Genomic DNA, 15388 nt, shown 5'->3' with positions numbered 1-15388 from the left:
AGATGCACAAGTTGGACAACCTCCTTTTCTGTAGCTTGGACGCTCCACAGCCTGCATATAATTTGGAAACTGGTGAATTGTCTGAGGAGTCTGAGCTCGAGTGACAGAGAAGGTGCAGAAATAAGCTTTTAGCTAATCCATGCCAAACATATCAGACATCTGTCACTCGCAGTGCCGGCCAGCCTTCTGCTTCGCGAGCTCATTTGGCACTTGAAACTGAAAAGATTCCAGAGACAATCTTCAGATTATGCTGCTATATATCTGTCTCTGTACTTTTCATGGTGCATGCACTCTAGTCTCGCTGCCAACATATCGGCGGGCTCCCTGCGGTTTGAATGTCAGAAAGACGCTCATTCCAAGTGACAGAATTAACTTACAGTCAACTCAGCGGGAGGGGGCCACAAATGATAGGATGCACCATCAGGAGATAATGGTAGTCACCTGAGCTGCAGCACAGTGGAAACAAACAAGATGTGAACAGATGCAGAAATACCGTGGAATTGTGATGACCTCAAAACACGAGACAGAAAATATGACATGAGCTATCTTTAACAAAATAAAAAGAATCATGAGCAAGTATTGTCTATTTATTTTCAAACACTCAAAACACATTTTATAGTCTGTTACATCTGCTATGTCTGTTTGTCTCTCACTCTCATAACAGATGGTGAGAGGGATTTACTCCTGGGTCAGATGCACACACAGAACAGGTACGGCGTACAGTAGTAACTCAATGAAGTTCACTGCAATGTCATGGAAGAATGTTTTTCACAACAGCTCAATTTGAAAGTTTGCTTAACGGTATAGCCTGTAATATTAACAGTACTTGACAAGGTCGTGTAAGCGCGCCAACAGTTTCTTCCCACAGTAAGTGAGCACTAATTATCAGGAATAGTTGCCGTGTGATAATGGCGCCATTTCAGATGCCGCGGTGTGTTAAACTCTGGGCTTTTCTCATTAAAACGTTTCTGTGAAATTAGTTGGGAAAGTAGAAGAGATAGAAAGACAGAAAGAAAGAAACAATACATTATTAGAATGACATCTGTGCTGTACATTCAATTATATGTATCATGTTTCCATTTCACCTAGAATGGAAATCTCAGCTCCCGAAGAACAAAAAACAGAGGACTGGAAAGTCAGCATTAAAAAAGCACCTGGGAGTGAAACTATTGAAATATGCTGATAGAGAGCAGCTACAGGGATTATATAATGTTGTGTTGACGGTTCATTTGACAACGACGTGTTAAGGAGGCCCCAGTGGGTTTCTGCCTTTACATTAAGTCCCCCCCTATTAAGTTAGTTCAATTGGTTTCGATTGAGCAAATTGTACTTCTTTAGATCGTGAAATAGAAACATAATCTTGTGCCTAAATAGGGAGTTTAAAGGCAGTGAGAGTTGGGGTGCCTAGGAAATGTAAAACTGAAAAGCTTTGGCACCCTCTGCTGTTACAGTGATTTCCAGATGGCAGCTATTTACACAGACCTGCTGTAGTGACGCAGACATGGCAGAGGGCAGGAGGAATGCTGACCAGCTTGTAGACAGAGAGGAAGATAAAAAAAAAAAAAATAGCTCCTTTGTGCAATTTTAGGACACAAATATGCTGTAATTAACCCTCCTATTGAGGTTCCTTTGTCCTTTTTAGGAAAACTTGACTCACGATGACTGTTTGACTAATTTGAAGGGTCATCTCTAATCACTGGAATCTGCAATTCTCTACAAAAGAAAAAGAGGAAAAATGCTTCACTAGTTTAGTTTTTCCCAGGTGATGATTCCCAAAGGAGCTCCAGACTAATTGTTGCTGTTGGTTGTTTCACATTCACCTAATACCTTGCCGCTTTTCTCGTGCTCCCAGGAGTACTGCACGTTGGCAGTGCTTTGCCCGAATGGTGTATTGTGCTCTGGTTATCCGGGGTGAACTAAGACAAACATTAATTGGTGGCACAGGATCCTCTGCTCTGTACCTGCTGTGAGCCCACACGCCGCTTCGGTGTGGCAACCCCATCATCCCTCCCATCCCAAATCTCCTCCGACAGGGCCAGCAGCACCGAGCTCCTGGTTATCATTTATCATCCCGGCAGATTGGCTCATGTAACACGCGGCAGACTGATGGGTCATCCTCATGCTGGGGACCTGGCTGGAGTAAAGCCGTGGCCAGTTGTCTGCATGATTGCAGAGCTGAGAAATGGAGGGGAGGGTTTGTCCTTAAAGAGAAAGGAGGGACGCATTTAATTCATCTCGCTAGACGTCGCTCTGCTGTATAAGCGCTTTAGACAGCTCCGATATCGTATTAGCACACCTGCACAGGCCCCAAGAGGAAAGAATAGGGCTTCTTAGTGGTGTTCCTCACCAGCTCCCTCGGAGATGTACACCAGAGATTACCCCATTAATATATCCCACTACTCACTGGGGTGGGCGGGGTAGCTCCCCTCCAATGAACATCTGTAGTATACCACAGGTGGCTTCTCCTCCGCACAGGGAGGTACTCCTGATTGTTTTTTACCGTAGCTCCTCAGCTCAGTTTAGAACATCTGATGGGCTTTTGTCGGCCGGGTCTGCACCTGCAGTGCCATCAAATCACGTCTCGCAATGCCGTGCAATGTTCAGCCAATTTCATTTTTGACTTAAAACAACACTTTTCATCTTCACTCCACCTCATTTATTGTGAATGCCTCGAGTTGATCAAAGGATAGCGGCTGACAGGTTATCATTAAGTTATAGTCCGCCACAAACCTCTTTGTTATTCCTAAGATCTCGAGCAAAGCAATGAATACATACTTATGAGCGAGGACTATTGTTTTGAAAAGGTCAGACCCAACGCAATCAATGAGCTGCTCCGTCAACCAGGAGGTGACTTTGTGGACTCATGGGGATATTTCCTGTAGCCTCCACACATTAATGAGCTTAATTTCATAGCAATGCTCAACTAGGGAATATATTTCTCCCCTGGCTGTCACCATGGATACTAACTCGTATTGTGTGTTAATGGAGCAGACATGGACAGTGTTTTACTTTGATTACATATTGAAGTATTGGCTGGCTTTCATCTGCTTTAGAAGAAATGTGGTCACAAGTCTAGATTCCACTGTCCAATTTTTATAGAGGTAATATAAACAATTTTTACTTTCATGGAAAATACTTTTGCATTCAACTTTTTGGCATCCACCATCTCAGCTGTCTCCCTGTTACTCATCTTCTAGGGTGGACGGACTCTGACAGGTCCTAATTAATATTGCAAGGTGAGGGAATTGTGCCAGATATTACTGGTTTAATAAACAATTAATAAGCTCGTAAAGAAATATAATGCGGAGGGTTCCATTGTTACAATTCACATTAGAAAATACTTTGAATTTGAAATCACCCACCCATGCTGAAACAGTATGTGCAACTAGTTAAACCAGAATTAAAATGCTAGTTTAGGGAATTCTCTGAGAAGATGTGTGGTGCGACTGACATGGACTGTCTGGTTGTGATGACAGAAGCACAGTTTACCATGACCATTCACTCTGTTGAAAGCAGCTCTCTGGGCAGATGTGATCAGCGGAGGCAGTGTCTCCCTCCAGTCCAGATTGACAAGCCAGACCAGACCTGGGAGATGGATATCACGAGGGACAGCTGAGCTGCAGGAAACAAGTGGTGCAGGCAATTTTCAGCCAGCCTCATTACGTTGATCGAGGCAAGTGCTCCTCAGACAAGGTTGACTCCAAAGCGCCACTAATTGTTTAGTGCAGTATATAGGATAACAATAATTAAACAGATGTAAGATGTTTGCTTTTTTACACATTTACCTGAGCTAAACACATGTGTGAGCTGTATAATAAGCAGTCTGCAGTATTAAACAATTAGATATATTGTTCAATGCACTTGCAAATCAAATTCCTTTATGTAGAATTTCAGACAGGCCACATTAGTCAGAAGTGAAACTGTGAAACTGTGAATGGGCCACTTATTCCAACTGTGTACACTACAATTGCAATTGCATTTAGTGTAATGAAGGAAACATCTCGTCTGCAATTTGCTAATCTATACCCTTCTTGTAACAGGGCACTGTTTGTTGCTTGTCTACTTCTTCTTCACATAAAAGTATCAGATCAATTATCGCCTATGCACAGTCTGTCTGCATTTCAGTGTTCCCTCATTGGTCTCACTCATCATAGCAAGAGCATAATCTCTGAGCATTAATCTTTATTACTCGGCAGAGCCACTGCAGAATTCAAATCATCAACCATATACTCAAGGTCACAGTAAAAAAGAAAAGAACATTTAACACATATTAATAAATCAAAGTGTATGCCACCACTCAAATTGTAAGTGGAACACTCAGTATTGATTGAGGTGTCCTTATTTTGCTCAGTAAAACCATACTGAATACATATTTCATGACACATCCAAAATATACTAAAGAGGTCCAATTGAAATATCCTATGTTTGCTTTTCACTTGCTGTTTTTTCTATGAATGTGGCGATCAAGCATTCTGAGGCTGTAGTTTCATCTCCTGTGCTCTGGGAATGCCAACTGCCTAAGACAAGCAGCTATCCCCAAGCATGCTGTGAGAGCAGACAGATCACTAGTCAATTTACTGATTGGACTCATGTTATGTGCACACACAGAGCAGCAGCCCATACTGACCACATTCAGAAGTAGGCAATGAACTTCTCAAAATCAAAAGATGTATCAAAGAGGAAAAAGGGAACATATTCTAATTCAAGTTATATTTTCTTACAGTTTTTCGCACATCAGTTCTACATGTAGCACTGAAGCGATGGTCCTTTTAAAAGGTTTGGAGTGTGGTGTCTATTTTTCAAAAGCACAATAGTAAAAGTATAAGGATTAAAAGCTTTGTTTAACTGCTCAAACATAAGCTGCAATCGTTACTATGTCTGGCTAACTAGCTTACACTTACAGTAGTAACCTAGTGTTACTTCTAAAGCCAAGTGTTAGTATATCACTAACTACATTAGTCTGTGGGGTTACAGGTTACTTTAAAGACACAATGAGTAGGATTTTCCCCCTCAAAAAAACCAATGTAGCCTAATGAGAAAAGGAATCCCTCTCAATCATCATGTATAACCCACTACAAGTGTGTGACGCTGTCTGCATCGGTAGAGATCCTGCCCTCTGCCTATATTTTCTCTTTTCTTTTCATTTTGCTGGTGGCGATGCTAACCTTCGGACGTGCAGCTTGAGCCTCAATTTTTTGGCGTGATATCATACAGCCTATTTAGTCAACAAGTGCATATTAAAGACTCTTTTTACAGGGTTTTCATTTTGAATACGAGTCAGAAGAAAACACTAAGAGGTCAACCAACTCATGGGGCTATTGTTAGCTTAATTAGCTAGCTAGCTACAGCTGATAAAATCTGCTTCTGACAATCAAGAGTCTATTGTTTTACAAAAACTACTTGGCATTTTGAGTGGTAAATCTGCCACTGTTATCATTGTAAAGCATGACAGCAGTAGCAACGAGGGTTTAGTTTGTGTTGCTCAGAAATGATTTCTCTAATTTGTTAAATTAAAACCCTGCCACTTAATATAACTTGAAGCGTTCTCCTTTTTAAACGTTGATCTGCGTTCAGGAAACACAGGTCTTACACCATGTTTTGATCCACTAGTGCATATCCACCACTGGGATGTGGGCATTCATCCAGGTAAAGAACATTGTACTGTTTAAAAATAAATAAAAGCATAGGGCTATCTGCAGGAGAAAATTAGTAGGCTAAATGAGTTGTGGTTGTCCTGTCGACAGCAAACTGTTGGATGCTTGAAAAGTTTCTTATCAGTTCATTTGAGTGATTACGAAATAATTTCATTCTCTATTGTCTGCCGAGGAGGCTAATTATTTTATCACATAAATTTTAATTAGCTGAGTTGTCCACGGAGCTACAAAAGCTACAATAGATAGAGCAAATAGTGTATGTGAAGCTTTTCATGGGAAGAACTAAGCTTCACATAGAATAGAACAAAGAAAATATAGACTGTACAGGATGAATGAGGAAACAGTGCTTATGATTTTATTTTATTTTTTTAAGTCTCTGCGTGACATTCTGCAATGTATTCAGCCCAGCTTAAAGGAACGTCAGTATTACTGTAGAAATCATCTCACAAGGCAGTCAGCGGTTGCAGGGATGTTTGAGTTGTAAAAGATTCACCAGAATCTGATTTCCACGTTCAGTAACATCAGAAAAGATGAATGTGATGAAAGGATTGTGCAATCACTGGGAGATCATCAATAAATCCAACTGTGGCTAGTTCAGATCAGGTTGCATAAGGCTTGAGACTCGAAGCTATGCTCATGATTGATTGGTGACACTACAGCCTATGGAAGACAATAGAGCACGCTAACGGCAATCACAAAATTATGGAGTTAACTCATATGAATTTCTATTATTAATGACTAAACAGCCACTTGCCAGGCATCTTTCTTTCCCGCCCCCTCACTTCCTCATCACAGGGTAAAATAAATTACAGACAGTAAAATGTAAATGTGGCAGGTGATTTGTTGGAAAGATAGTTTGTTATTGTGTGCATTCAGAATTGATAATTGCCAAGGTGACCTATGATCTCCTTGATTAACAAGGACACAGCTCTCCATTGCGACTGCTGCGGGGCTATTTCCAGAGCCATTTGTCAGCATGATTTCTCTGCCTTTTTGTTACTGAATGAATCATATAATACGTTATCAGTCATCTGCACTTTTTACCTTATCCTGTAAAAGAAACAATGAAATAATAATGATGTTTTTTTATTAACTTTATGGAATTTTAACACCTATAACGAGAGAAGGCGTGGATTGTTCATTATGAATTGACACGTGCCACCACAGCAGGGAGTGAGGTTTAAAAAAAGAAAAGAAAGAATAGCCAATTTGTAAAATAAAGCATGGATACTCTATGTTTAAGTCTGTCATCCAACCTGCTGTTAAAGATTAACTTTTCAAGTCAGGAATTGCTTGTCAATGCTCATGTGTGGGGGCAACAGCTCATGGAATATTTACACTGCCAGAGAGGGGGGGATTGCAGGAGTCTAAGGCCTGGTGGTGTGGTTGGAACCACATTCAAAGGAAACGGATAAAGGCCCTGAGGATTCATACAGTGCAGCATTGTCTCTGACAAAAAAAAAAAAAAACAGGAACAATGCTGGGAAAAAATACCTTGATTTAAAATTCAGTTCTAAGCCCAGGCACGGAAAAAGCAAATATGAGTGTGTGTGGAATGTAAAGCAGATCTGTACGCACCAGTCTGGCATAGTAGGTCACACATGCATGACAGACAGATTTTTTTCTTGAATGATAAATTCCAGTTAAAGAAATTGTGCCCGTTGAAGCTTAGTGGTATCTTGTCCCAATAAGGCTGCCCGGCAAGCATTTGTAAAGCTCACTAACAGGTTTCCCTCGCATTCGATTTCTACTCATACAGTATATTCATCTTCCAAATAAACCATCCGAATTATGGCCCGGTTTCTTACACATGTATAAAAAATGAAAGTGAATTCATTAATATTTATACCGAGCCATATGGTAAACAAGTTACCCTGTGGCTGGGAGATTTGGTCAGAATTGGTGTATGGCAGCATCATTTCTCTAAAAAGGAAAAAATCTAAAAAGGAAATTCCTTTGAGTAGACAGCAGACTGGTATATTTAACATCAAAAAGACCTGGGAAAGAAAGCAATGCAAGATGCTGATAGAAAGCACACTTGTCATCATGGGGATTATACTATTCTGTTGATGTTTGATTGCCTTTTGTGTGAGTGCTTGAGATAACAGCCACTGATTCTAGAAAGTATTGCTCTTTAAAAGTCACAATACAGTGCTAAAATGGGAAAAAAGCATTTTCCCTTTGTTCACAATTACCCATATTATCATGCGTTTCATCAATAAATGACATTAAAATGTTAATTTTTTTAAACAAAGACGGTCCACATCCTGTTTCTCAACAGTGCCAGTGTGAGTACATAAAAATTACAGCACCATCCTGAACCACTTCATGTTCTTCCAGTCCTCTCATCATATAAACTCTGCCAAATTGCCATTTTCAAAGTGGCAATCTAGCATGTTGTTGCACGGCTTGGTTTGCACCTGTAAACCTAGATTTCATGATTGTGTCCTGGTGGTAGGAGTGTATTTATTTTGGGGGAAAACCGGGATTTGTGATTATTTCCAAATTCCAACATCCTGCTTCTTCCAGAAATATGTCAAACCGCTGAATCATGACAACATCAGTTTCCCCCGTGATTGTGAGCACTACATCCAAGCTTTCGGAGGCTTTGCTTATTCAAATACTGAACACTGTGTGTGGGTGAGTGCTTGCTCAACTGTGTTCTTAATGTTATTCTACAATGATTAATTTAAGACAGCACCCACACTGTTGGAGCACCCGGTCTCATTTTAAGCCTCATCGTCTTTACTCTACGCACTCCGTCGTTGGCGGAATGTTTGTGACTGTCAAGTATTAATCACACAACATACAGTTAGCACAAGTCCTAAAACCCCAGGCATCCAAACAGAACAGCCACTCTGAAAGTAAATAAAGCCTTAAGCACTGTGTGTTTATTTTACTCATGTACAGCAGCGCTACTTTGATTTTCATTTCCTAAATAGATTCGTCTGTGTAATGGTTTTAGTTTTTAGTTCAACGATTTTAGTGAAGTTCAAGGGTCGTCAATGCTTTTAGCTCTTCTGCCTGACAAAAAGCAGCAAGGGTTATAAGCAGCACAGTCACTGCTGTTAAAAGATGAGATCATATCACCCCTATAAAGCATTTTTACACTGTTGACTAACTGACTTTTAGCTTTTCACTGATACTGCAAAGACGCTGCAGGGTCAGAAGCGCAGTTCCATTTAGACTGGGAACACAATATGAGATGGACCTTGGCCTAATGTCTCCAAGCAGAGAAGTTTAAAGGCTCTGCTCTTACTGTGGAGGATAGCGGAGTGCAGTGTGTCAGAACATCATACATTTCACCTCATTAATCAAGCATGGTTATTTTAAGTTTAAATTTAGAGTAGGGTTTAAGTTGGAAGAGCATGTCTTCGCAAATGTGCTACGACAGAGCCTGTAAAAAAACATTTGAAATACATTTTCACTTATAAAATAATAAAGTATATTTAGACGTCAATGTTTCAGGGATGTTAAATGTTTCATACACAATAAAATGTTGATAAAGTTCTAAAACCTTGATTTATTGATAAATGATAAGTCAGCATGCTATCCTGATGGGCATGTTTGAAATTCAGATGTAAACAATGTCACTTCCTGAGGGGCTTGGGGAGAGACTCTTTCATTTTATATGTGCACAAATGCAAATATGTGTTATTTACAGTGTCGTTTATGTTGGTCAGGAAAAATGACAGCATTATTATCTTCATTTAGCATTGCATTTGAGTGAACACTAGTTGCTTTCATTATATTAAAATTCAAATTGGGTTGCTAGCAAAAAATAAATGTGGGTAATAACACATTGGTATCGACTGGGCTCATGTGTGCTCAACAGTCAAAAGGCTCATATTCCACACATGGGAAGTCGACATGATACATCGATTGCATGTGCAGTATATCATCAAAGAGCCTCAACTATGCATCTTTTTGACAGACATTGATTATCTCACACAGTTAACACACGTTTCCCTTTGCACTCACTTGAAGTGTTTATGATTGGCATACAAGAAGAAGTGCACAAACTGCCCTCAGCACTTAACCTCATCTCGACTTCAGCACTCTGCAATTTCTGCAACAGTTTTTAATTAAATATGAAGAAAAATGGGAAAACAGCCCTTAAAGGGATGCAAGTGCCTACACTTTAATTTGTTAATAGAGAGGTACTTCATTAGTGTAATGATTGCATCGAACCATAAGACTCCAGCCTGTATACACTGATAATGACATCCAGTCGACATGACACATGAAGAACATTACTGTAAGCGTGAATCCATAATGCAAATAGTTTGTGAGCGTGTGAAAGGAGTCGCACTCCAAGTGTTTCTGGATATCCCCACTCTCACAGTATGTCTAGACATTCTTACAAGTTTCCTTGGCATTGCCTGTCTGTGAAAGTGATTATGCACTTCTATTCATGTAGGTTATGGCTTTCTTATTTAATCATGCTGCTCTAAATGGTAAGATATAGAATAAAAGTTCCTGCTGTGAGATTATAGTTTTTTTATATGAAGCTGTAGGACAAAGAGACACTTTATGGGTTCATGGGAAATATTAAACAAGACTAAGCGTCTGCATTGCCAGCTGCTCTGAGGCTGTAGGCACAGCAGTGCTTTGAGCTAAATGCTAAAATAAGCATGCTAACATGCTCACAATGATAATGCCAACATGTTGATGCTTAGAAAGATATAATGTTCACCATGTATACCATCCTAGTCTAGCCTGTTAGCTTGCTAACATCAGCTAATTGACACTAAACGCAAGGTACAGCTGAGGCTGATGGGAAAGCTATTAGTTTTGCAAGTAGTTTGTCATAAATCAAATGATTGAACAAACTGAATATATGACCTGATGATGGCATTACATGAACAGTCAGGGGATCACCAAAGGGATTTCAATTCATCCCGAGGAAAGTATGAATCACGTTTGTACCAATTTCATGGTAATCCATCCAATAGTTGTCGACATTTCCCTCAAAACCACAAATGTGAACCTCAGGGTGGTACTGGAGGAAAAGTTAATGGATCACAAAAGTCAGTAAGATTCATCCTCCAGGGACCATCAATGTACGTACAACATTTCAAACCATCCGATAACCATTGAGACCGAAGGACCGACTTACTGACAACCAATCAACATCCTTAGACCCGATAGAAAACAGATGGGTGACATCTTTTAGCACACAAGAACCAGTAAAACTTACTATCCATACTTTATACTGTAGCAGATGTACCGCTACTGCATGGCAATTTTCTCGAGAAAAAGTAGCAGTGCAGCTGTAAAGAAACAAGAAAAAACTCCCAGATCTGACCAGTAAAGAGATATATATATATATATATATATATATATATATATATATATATATATATATATATATCTCCTGTAATGACAAATTGAGTAGGAACTTATTCCACAACAGCACAGGAGGAAACACAACAGAACTCAGCACTTGGAGAAAAACTTCTTTCAGACGTTCTCATTTGGGGTTTACCAATAAGTCCTCCAGCTGAGATTCCTACAGGGAGAGAAGCCCATTATCACTGTGCTCAGACAAATGTAACATATGGACTAGTCGTGACGGAGTCGTCCTGAAAGCCTGAATACATTTCACCGGCGTCTGGAGAATTTGCCCTGTGTGTGCATATGTGTGTGTGTGTGTACGTGTGTGAGCCTGTATGCACTGGTAGGTACAGAAAACCCATAATTTTTCTATGAGAGTTATAGTTTATATATTTCTAAAGCAGTTATGCTATAATGATTCATAATAGTTGGTTTACATCAATAGACTGATGTTTATCACATGATCAATAGACTGATGTTTATCGCATGAGATTTTGTAATGGACATGAATGCTGTAAAACAGCCATTATATCAAACAGACGTACTATCCAGTCCTCACACACACACACACACACACACACACACACACACACACACACACACACACACACACACACACACACACACACACACACACACAGGAGCAGGTGATAATAGGGCTATTCTTTATGCGAGGTCATGAATAATTCAAAATCCACGTGCTCAAACAGATTCTTGAGTTGACAGGATAATGTGACAGATTCTGCAAATGCTATTGGATGATAAATATCACAAATGTTTTAAAGATTCTAGCAGGGGATAACTGATCTGATGTGTGAGCTAGTAAGCGTTAACCATATACAATATCAAGATGTTACAGAAACTCCAAGGGCTTTATGGATCTATATATATGTTTATAAATATTTGTTTGTATAAATGTTTTTGTACTTGTAGCTATTTGATAGTCCTGAACATAAGGCAGATTACGCTCTCGTTTTAACAGTTTCAAAACCACAACACAGACAACATGATGTCATTTGTGTTATTTATTTATTTATTTTCAATTTTCAAACCTTTGCAAGAAAAATATTCACATTGTCATTGTACACCATTCCACTGTAGATCCGACCCCCTAGTCATATCGTTCTTTCTAATTCAACTCTAACTACATGGAACCTGTTTCATGAATTTCATCTTTTCTCCTGGTTGTAAAATTACCACACGTGCAGGGTGCCATTTAGCCTCTTTAAACGTCTTTGCAGGGGAGAGTGATCGCAGCAATCCTGAAGCTTGGCAATTGGCCTCCCCATGCGTCAGTGGAGAGATCCTTATTGTCTTTTTATTGTTCAATAAGGCTTTGTATGAATTTCTCCCACCTCTTAGCTTACTCAGCCAAATGCTCCCTAAACGCCAACGTCTTCATTATGGCCGTGGAAAGAGTGGCTGGCTCGAGGTCACCCCTGATGTTCCACTGACTGCCTGGAGAAGACTTGAATTAGAAAGCTACTGCAGTCACAGGCCACGGCAACCGACTGTGCTGAATGACTCCAATCTCCTTTATAAGTTTGGCAACAGATTAACAGTGTTGTAAACGCTGCTTGGGACAGGACATTGGGGATACAAACAAGTTCTTTCAGATTCTCACACTGCTGTGGCCGATACTCTCAGTTCTGGAGCATTCTTTGGAGAGGCTGGCTTACAAACACTTCACACTGAAACTTCCTGGGAAATAAATAAACAAATAGGCTCTTCATGCAGCATCTGCTCAGATGGAACGCATTCAGTCAAGGCCTGAAAGAGACGGCCAGGCTAATGAGAGTTAACTGTGCACAGCAAAATGATTAGAGAAGCGGACCAACCCTCCAAAAAAACTGCAAAAAAATAAAAGGAAAGTGGAAAAAAAAAAATTGCTTATAACTGCAATGCCCAATCGTATGTCTCCCTTTTGAGTATGCAAACCAGTCTGAATATGCAAATTAACTGAGCTCCAACAAGTGTGATTGTGAAGGTTTTCACATTCAATTTTAAATGCAGATGAAGATTGTAAGCGTATAATTATGATTAATCTGATGCTTCATTTGCACCTGATAAAAAAGACCCACCAAATCCCTCCATCCATCCTAAATGGGAAGGTAATCAGCAGGCGATTCAGATGACTCCGTCCCCATGTCCATTATAGTCCCATTCTTCCATGGATTTAGGCAAAGGAGACTATTTCAGAGCCATTGATGCCGCATTGTCAGTGACCACCTGCTGAATCCTGGAGCATATATTGGGTTTAATTGACTGTTGGTTGTTGAATCTCAGAATGTATCTCACATAGTCAGGGTTGAATATCTGTAAGAAGGAGAAAAAGCAATCAAGCTGCCTTTAAGAGTTTCATTATTTAATATGGAGGTCATCATGAATACATTTTATTCATACCTTGAATATACTGTAGGCTACACATTTAAGCATCCCCTTGAAAGCACATGTCAAAGAAGACAGTGGATGAACAACAAGAAAAAACTGGTTTAGCTGCACCTGCAAGAGGAACAACTTTCCAAAGAGAGCACAAGTTGCACCATAAGCATTTGTTCTTCCAGCAGCGTGCAGGCGGCGAACAGGCGGACGTGCTGCGGGCTTCTACACCACCGAGCAGTGAAGAAATCAAAACAACAGCGGCTGTCACCCATCAGGAGAGAAGGGAAACATTACCAAACACCAGCGAGCATTCTGTTCCCACTGATAGAGCGCGCAGGTTTTTATTAATGCTCATGTTATTCTCATGCAATCCCCTTTCCCCCCTTAAAAAAAAAAAATAAGTCCATGAAATAGTCCTGTTTTGGATCACGCTTGCAGCGGCAAAGCGCAGCGTTGTCTGAGCACAAGTGAGAGGGTCCAGTTCAGGGGGGAAACCCTTTTGACTCGAATTAAGGGGAGGCATACAAGAGAAGAAAAAAAAAGAAAAAAGGAAGGAGGAGGGCAGGGAAGAAAGTATTGGTGGTGCCATACGCAGCGGCTGTAAGACGCGTACGTACGTGCTTTATCTTAGCGGTTGAGTGTGTGACGTGATATTGCAGCCTGCTCCTGGAGCTCTGCAAGCACCAAGCAAAGCGCGTCTATTTCTCTCTCTGTTGTAACTCACTAGCCCCCCAACATCTCACATCCACCCACTACGGATCTTTTTTTCTCCCCCTTGTTTTTTCTTCCTGAGGGTTTTTTTGCGCGACTTGGAGGAGAAAATATATCAGTTGGAATAGAGACGTGGAGTCTGCCGAATTAATTTATGGTAATATTGTAAGAATTGCCTCTCTTCTTTTCATCACTCCAAGAATTTATTTATCTCTGTCTCTCTCGGTCTCTCGGTCTCCCCCTCTCTCTCTCTCTCTCTCTCTCTCCCGCTCTCGCCCTCTCTCTCCCTCTCTCTCTCTCTCTCTCTCTCTCTCTCTTTCTCGGTGGCTGTCGTGTGTTGTTGCGCTCCGTTTTGATGGGAAAAACCCAGAAGAAGAAGAAGAAGACGGGGGGGATATGAGCGGGCAGACCGGAGTGTAACGCATTTTATTTTCATCCATTGAACCATCTTGTTGCACCGGACTTCTGCTGTCGGGAATGGGGAGTATTGATTCACTGGAGGGCTGCAGAATTTATTTATAAAGGATGTGGTCAAGTATGTTGGAAAAATAGCCATAGCTTCCGCAGTGTAAGGTAAGACTATTATTATTAATATTATTATTGTTGTTATTATATTATTACTGCATGGAGCTGCTGTTGCAGCCGAAAAGCTCATTTTCATGTGTAATCTCTCAGTTTAAAGTTTAGCCTCCCCCTGTTAAATATTTGCCCAGTCTATTCAACATGATGGCTTTGGAGCTTTCATCCGCTCACATTAGTCCAGGGTGCTTAACAGCTGATTTTTCAGGAGCTGATCTCTCTCTTAAGAGGCAAAAATCACTTTAAAGCGCCGAGCGTCGAACTGACACTGCATGAGATGTAGCCCGTGTCTCTATATTCAGATGTCCTCTCGAGACGAAATTACTCATAGAAGCCCCGGCAGTAAAATCAGCGTCTCTTGACGACCGATCTCTCGTCTCCAGAATACTGATTTTCGCGTATCCTTGACTGTGAATCTTGCGGAATCATATGGATTAATTTCGACTAAAAGCTCATTTCACTAAACACTGCTGCTTCAAATCCTTATATAATATCCTAATGTGGTGTGCCGGGCAGGTTTTATCATTGTAAAAAACAGAATAAGTTAGAGACATACTGTAAGTGCAGATGTATCTATTATTTGGACTCTCGTATCTATAGCCTACTTCGTATTTCAACGCCCCCCCCCCCCCCCACACACACACACACACACACGCACACGCACACACACACTCACATGCACACACAGTTTGAGACACACACGCACACATGCACGTTCTGCTGTG

General features: G+C 40.6%; 1 protein-coding gene and 1 long non-coding RNA gene across 10 annotated transcripts in view; one reads left to right on the top strand and one right to left on the bottom strand.

Moving 5' to 3' along the window:
* Positions 1-599: 599 nt before the first annotated feature.
* The window catches only part of LOC115019799 (uncharacterized), a 61401-nt gene continuing 46612 nt past the window's right edge, over positions 600-15388 (bottom strand). The window contains exons 3-4 of the long non-coding RNA XR_003833500.1: positions 3490-3617; positions 600-968 (exon numbers count right to left, since the gene is read on the bottom strand). This is a non-coding gene — a long non-coding RNA (uncharacterized LOC115019799). The remainder of the gene's footprint in view (positions 969-3489; positions 3618-15388) is intronic.
* adgrb3 (adhesion G protein-coupled receptor B3) overlaps positions 14094-15388 on the top strand; it is a 106205-nt gene continuing 104910 nt past the window's right edge. For 3 of the 9 annotated variants that reach the window (XM_029449405.1, XM_029449402.1, XM_029449406.1), the window contains exon 1: positions 14094-14657. The gene's annotated coding sequence lies outside the window, so the exon portion shown is untranslated. The remainder of the gene's footprint in view (positions 14658-15388) is intronic. The other 6 variants (XM_029449396.1, XM_029449397.1, XM_029449399.1 and 3 more) reach the window with 3 other exon arrangements.

The sequence above is a fragment of the Cottoperca gobio genome, chromosome 15, assembly GCF_900634415.1.
Source record: "Cottoperca gobio chromosome 15, fCotGob3.1, whole genome shotgun sequence".
Classification (NCBI taxonomy): domain Eukaryota; kingdom Metazoa; phylum Chordata; class Actinopteri; order Perciformes; family Bovichtidae; genus Cottoperca; species Cottoperca gobio.
Note: the sequence above shows the minus strand (reverse complement) of the source record. Positions and strands in the feature narration are given on the sequence as shown.